Source organism: Electrona antarctica (genome assembly GCF_951216825.1).
Source record: "Electrona antarctica genome assembly, contig: scaffold_80, whole genome shotgun sequence".
NCBI classification, from domain to species: Eukaryota; Metazoa; Chordata; class Actinopteri; order Myctophiformes; family Myctophidae; genus Electrona; species Electrona antarctica.
Genome location: NW_027638308.1, coordinates 414,923 through 421,111, shown reverse-complemented (window position 1 = coordinate 421,111; position 6,189 = coordinate 414,923).

Here is a 6,189-nt window from a genome sequence, read left to right as displayed (position 1 = left end):
AGTGTTTAGTTTTAGTCGACTAAATATCATAAGATTTTAGTCGACTAAATCTACAGTTGATTTAGTCGAACAAAATGTATTTTGGCGGACCTTGATGCCATCGTAGAGGGAAAAGCAAAGTCTTGAGAGTGAACTCTGCCAGCACTGTACCCATCATGCTGGAAGGCGAAGCACTGGAGGAGGTTGACGAGTTCACCTACCTTGGCAGTATCGTCAACAAGCAGGGAGGAACAGATGCCGATGTGAAAGGCAGGATTGGCAAGGCCAGGGTAGCTTACCTCCTTTTAAAAAACATCTGGAGTGCAAAATACATGACCATCACAACAAAAATCAGGATATTTAACAGCAACGTAAAGTCAGTCTTAGTTTATGGTGCAGAGACATGGAGGACAACAGTGAACACCACAAATAAAATCCAAACATTCACCAACACCTGTGTGCGACGAATCCTCCAGATCCGCTGGCCAAACGCCATCAGCAACAAAGAGCTGTGGCAACGCACCAACCAAATACCTGCAGAGGAAGAGATCCTCAAAAGGCGTCGGAGATGGATAGGCCATACTCTCCGAAAACCAGCCTCAAACACCACAAGGCAGTCCCTCAAGTGGAACCCCCAAGGGAAAAGAAAGAGAGGTCGGCCACGGAACACCTGGCGCAGAGACGACGAGGCAGATGCAAAAACTATGGGCCACACTTGGGGATAGCTGGAAGTGTTGGCTCAGGATCCAGATGCTTGGAGAACTATGGGCCACACTTGGGGACAGCTGGAAGTGTTGGCTCAGGATCCAGATGCTTGGAGAACTATGGGCCACACTTGGGGACAGCTGGAAGTGTTGGCTCAGGATCCAGATGCTTGGAGAACTATGGGCCACACTTGGGGACAGCTGGAAGTGTTGGCTCAGGATCCAGATGCTTGGAGAACTATGGGCCACACTTGGGGACAGCTGGAAGTGTTGGCTCAGGATCCAGATGCTTGGAGAACTATGGGCCACACTTGGGGACAGCTGGAAGTGTTGGCTCAGGATCCAGATGCTTGGAGAACTATGGGCCACACTTGGGGACAGCTGGAAGTGTTGGCTCAGGATCCAGATGCTTGGAGAACTCTTGTCGACGGCCTAAACCCCAGAAGGGGTAATAGGCGTAAGTAAGTAAGTAAGTAAGTTGATGCCATCGTAATGACCGTTTGTTTTTTTCACTTGCTGAAAATAGTCGATCTACAATCTCACGTGTCACGCTGCGACGCGTTGTGAGCTTGTAGATTGGCTATTTTCAGCATGCAACCAAGTGTAAAATGACTTACAGGATCTCTTGTCCACTAGTCCCTTCCTAACATTTTATATATTAGCCTAGTTTTTATTTGTTGACGAAATTGTCAGTATATTTAGCCTTAGTTTTAGTCATCATAGCTTAGTTTATTTAGTTTCCATTTAGTTTTCGTCACTGGAAAAAGGTAGTCGACGAACATTTTCCGTCTTAGTTTTAGTCGACGAAATCAACACTGGTTTGAATGTCTGGTCTGTACTAGTGAATTTTGATAAAAGATGTGTGCAATTCCACACATGACTGCTGCTGTATAGCACGTTATGAACACTGAAGACACATGACTGCTGCTGCAGAGCACGTTATGAACACTGAAGACACATGACTGCTGCTGTATAGCACGTTATGAACACTGAAGACACATGACTGCTGCTGTATAGCACGTTATGAACACTGAAGACACATGACTGCTGCTGCAGAGCACGTTATGAACACTGAAGACACATGACTGCTGCTGCAGAGCACGTTATGAACACTGAAGACACATGACTGCTGCTGCAGAGCACGTTATGAACACTGAAGACACATGACTGCTGCTGCAGAGCACGTTATGAACACTGAAGACACATGACTGCTGCTGTATAGCACGTTATGAACACTGAAGACACATGACTGCTGCTGTATAGCACGTTATGAACACTGAAGACACATGACTGCTGCTGTATAGCACGTTATGAACACTGAAGACACATGACTGCTGCTGTATAGCACGTTATGAACACTGAAGACACATGACTGCTGCTGTATAGCACGTTATGAACACTGAAGACACATGACTGCTGCTGTATAGCACGTTATGAACACTGAAGACACATGACTGCTGCTGTATAGCACGTTATGAACACTGAAGACACATGACTGCTGCTGTACAGCACGTTATGAACACTGAAGACACATGACTGCTGCTGCACAGCACGTTATGAACACTGAAGACACATGACTGCTGCTGTATAGCACGTTATGAACATTGAAGACACATGACTGCTGCTGTATAGCACGTTATGAACACTGAAGACACATGACTGCTGCTGTATAGCACGTTATGAACACTGAAGACACATGACTGCTGCTGTATAGCACGTTATGAACACTGAAGACACATGACTGCTGCTGCATAGCACGTTACAAGTAAGACGCGCAAACGCGGGAAGCGAACGCAGCTCGTAAATTGCAATAACAACAATTAGAATAAATTACGTACTTTTTAAGGTTTTTTTTAAGTTACGTTTTTTTTAATTAAATGTTTTTTCAAGTTTTTTTTTAGTGTGTATGTGTGCGTGCGTGCGTGTTTCTTTTTTAGGTTTTTTTTTCTAAAGTTTTTTGTTTAAGTTTTTTTTTAAGTTAAGTTTTTTTTTAAGTTAAGTTTTTTGTGTGTGCGTTTTTCCTTTTTAAGTTTTTTTTTTAAGTTAAGTTTTTTTTTAAGTTAAGTTTTTTTTAAGTTAAGTTTGTGTGTGTGCGTTTTTCCTTTTTAAGTTTTTTTTTTAAGTTACGTTTTTTTTTAAGTTAAGTTTTTTTTGTGTGTGTGTGTGTGTGTGTGTGTGTGTGTGTGCGTGCGTGCGTGCGTGTGTGATACAGCTGCGCCCTCTGGTGGTGGGCGGGTGGTGTTACAGCGTGACACACACACACACACAGACACACACACAGACACACAGACGTGATCTGCTGGGTCTCATAGTAAATGCTCACTGCGTTCGCAATGAACACTGAAGACACATGACTGCTGCTGCATAGCACGTTATGAACACTGAAGACAAGATTGTGCAAGAAAGGTTTGAGTGTAGACTTCAGCCTATACTGTATCTATCCTGTATACTGTACCTGTGTGAACGCTGTCTCATTAGGGCTGGGCGATATGACGATATATATCGTATAGACGATAGATAATGTCTATCGTGAAAAATGTTCTATCGTTTATATCGTTGTGTCGCAAAACAAGCGTTACGGCAGTATTTTACGTCACAGCGCCCCGTCACGGCTGTGCTGTTATTTCATAACAAACATGAAGGGAGATGATGGCTGACGAGATTCAGAGCGGAGTAATACTAAAGTAACCGGCCATTCACTGTTGTAAATGCAGGTTTCATGTTGGGTCAAATTGATAAACTGCGTGAGCCATGTTTTACACAGTTGAACAATTGAGCTTGTCCGTCGGGTGCAAACTTCTACCTCTTTCCTCTTACCTGTCTTGTTTTATTGTTCCAAATAAATTATTCCATTTGAAAAGTCCTTAATTCAGCAACAGCTTCCAACAACAACAACAACAACAACAACACAAGACGCTAACTTAAGTTGTGATCATCAAAAAAGGAAAAGAAAAACATCCACTGTCCCATACGCACAGCTGGGCATGGGGAGTTGACGACGCGGTCGCGTTGTCTCTCACTCTATCGCCTGTAGTCAATTAAACATCGTTAAGCTTCCCAACATCTTTAACAAACTACACTACAACTACAACAGAACTAGCTTAAAATTAAATGAAAAGTAAACAACTGTGTGGCAGTGAGTGACATGAGGTATTTATTTTTTCCTTAAGACAATTTAATGCAGACACAGGCATGTACTTCTGTGTCTGAATGGGAAAGTCTTATTTCTTTATTTTTGCTTTTTAATTGTCATAATAATAATAATAATAATAATAATAATTATTATTATAATATATATATTATGTTGTATTATTTTTGTACTTGCTTTAGGCCTGTCTGTGAATGGGCAGGGCATCAGTATTATATAATAATACGTTCATACTTATATGAATATAATTTATATTCATATAATTAGACTGGATATTGTGTTCTTTTCCTATTTTTTGAGTGGTGCAACTGCAACCACTAGACAGCTATGTGTGACTTGTGTGTGTCCCTGTGTCCCTGTATCAGAGCACAGAAATAGCATAATTATTGTCACCACCAAGTGTCACTGTTGTGCAGCCTAACACACAGAGGCCAGGGAGGAGAGCTTGTACAGTACAGTACAGTACAGTACAGTACAGCACAGCACAGTACAGTACAGTACAGTACAGTACAGTACAGTACAGTACAGTACAGTACAGCAGGGGTTCTCAACGTTTTTGGCCGGGGACCCCCGGAAATGCTTTGGCAATGTCTCGGGACCCCCGCCCCGCCCCCTCCCGACCCCCAATATAAATTGACTGCTACAATAACCTTAAACCATTTTGGGCGGGAACCCCTTTTGATGTTTTAAGCATTGTTATAATTTAGCTATTGAAAAATAGCAGATCTACAAGCTCATAGCGCGCCACTCGGTGGCGCGCTATGAGCTTGTAGGTCTGCTATTTTTGAAAAATCGTGAAAATAATTTGGGGACCCCCTAAAATAATTTGGCGACACCCCGAGGGGTCGCGACCCACGGGTTGAGAACCCCTGCAGTACAGTACAGTACATGAGTACAGTACTCGGCCTGAACAAAAATCTATTTTCTATCATTATCGTGATAAAAAAAAATCTATATCGTGATATGAGATTGTGTCATATCGCCCAGCCCTATGTCTCATTCTATGTGAACAGCTGTCTGCAGCTCACCAATGTACAGTCTGAGTCTACAGTAAAGAAATAAGCCCAATATCTCAACATCCAGCCAGACAGCCTGTAAGCCTGTTATCCGCCTAAATACATTTCACTAAAGCTTGCCAAGCCTCTTGGTTCTGTGTGTGCGTGTGCGTGTGCGTGTGCGTGTGCGTGCGTGCGTGCGTGCGTGCGTGCGTGCGTGCGTGCGTGCGTGCGTGCGTGCGTACACATACTTTTGACTACCAAATGTCGACCACAAGACAAGTATATACTGTAGCATAATTTCAGGAACAGACATTGTGAGGACTAGTACTATTTAATGGTCTCCACAAGGAAATATTGTTTTGGGATACAATTAGGAAAACCTTCAGCTTTGGGGTTAGCGTTAGGATTTAACATTTAGATATCACAACTATAGTAATACAAGCGTGTGTGTGTGTGTGTGTGTGTGTGTCCTTGTGTATATCCACTTCTGGAGAAGTATATCCACTTCTGGAGAAGTGGATATACTCGACTTTTACCCCAAAATGTCATGATTTCCATGTTAATTCAAACAATAATTAATGTCACACATTTCCAAACAGCATCGTTCTGTTTGGAAGGCAGTATAGGCCTATTGAAAGGAACCACAATACTAAAGGGCCACTTCACCCCTTTTGCAACCAGAGCTTCTTTTAGTGTGTGTGTGTGTGTGTGTGTGTGTGTGTGTGTGTGTGTGTGTGAAATGAAAATGAAATGAAATCTATATTTACCCAGGGTATCTGGGCTAAGCTCAAGAACTTGTTTCCAGCCAGGCCCTGCTCATAGAACACATTTCATCGTAGTGGTTCAATGCCTTGTTCAAGGGCACTTCAGCGGTGGTAATTTTAATGTGTCGGACGGCTGATTCGAACTAGGAACCTTCCGGTATCAAGACCGCGCCGCTATCCGTTCGGCCACCGCTGCCAAACCGCGGCCACCGCTGTGTGTGTGTGTGTGTGTGTGTGTGTGTGTGTGTGTGTGTGTGTGTGTGTGTGTGTGTGTGTGTGTGTGTGTGTGTGTGTGTGTGTGTGTGTGTGTGTGTGTGTGTGTGTGTGTGTGTGTGTGTGAAATGAAAATGAAATGAAATCTATATTTACCCAGGGTATCTGTGTGTGTGTGTGTGTGTGTGTGTGTGTGTGTGTGTGTGTGTGTGTGTGGCCATGTTCATGACCAAAAACCTTTCATGAAAATGTTAGTCTCGTGTAGCCAGACAACTATTCCACAATCTCAAAATGCTATATAGTTTGGAACTACAGCTCCCGAAATCCGAGTATAAAAATATATTTTAAAATATCTTTAGACCTTATTTTTTTATATCCTTTTC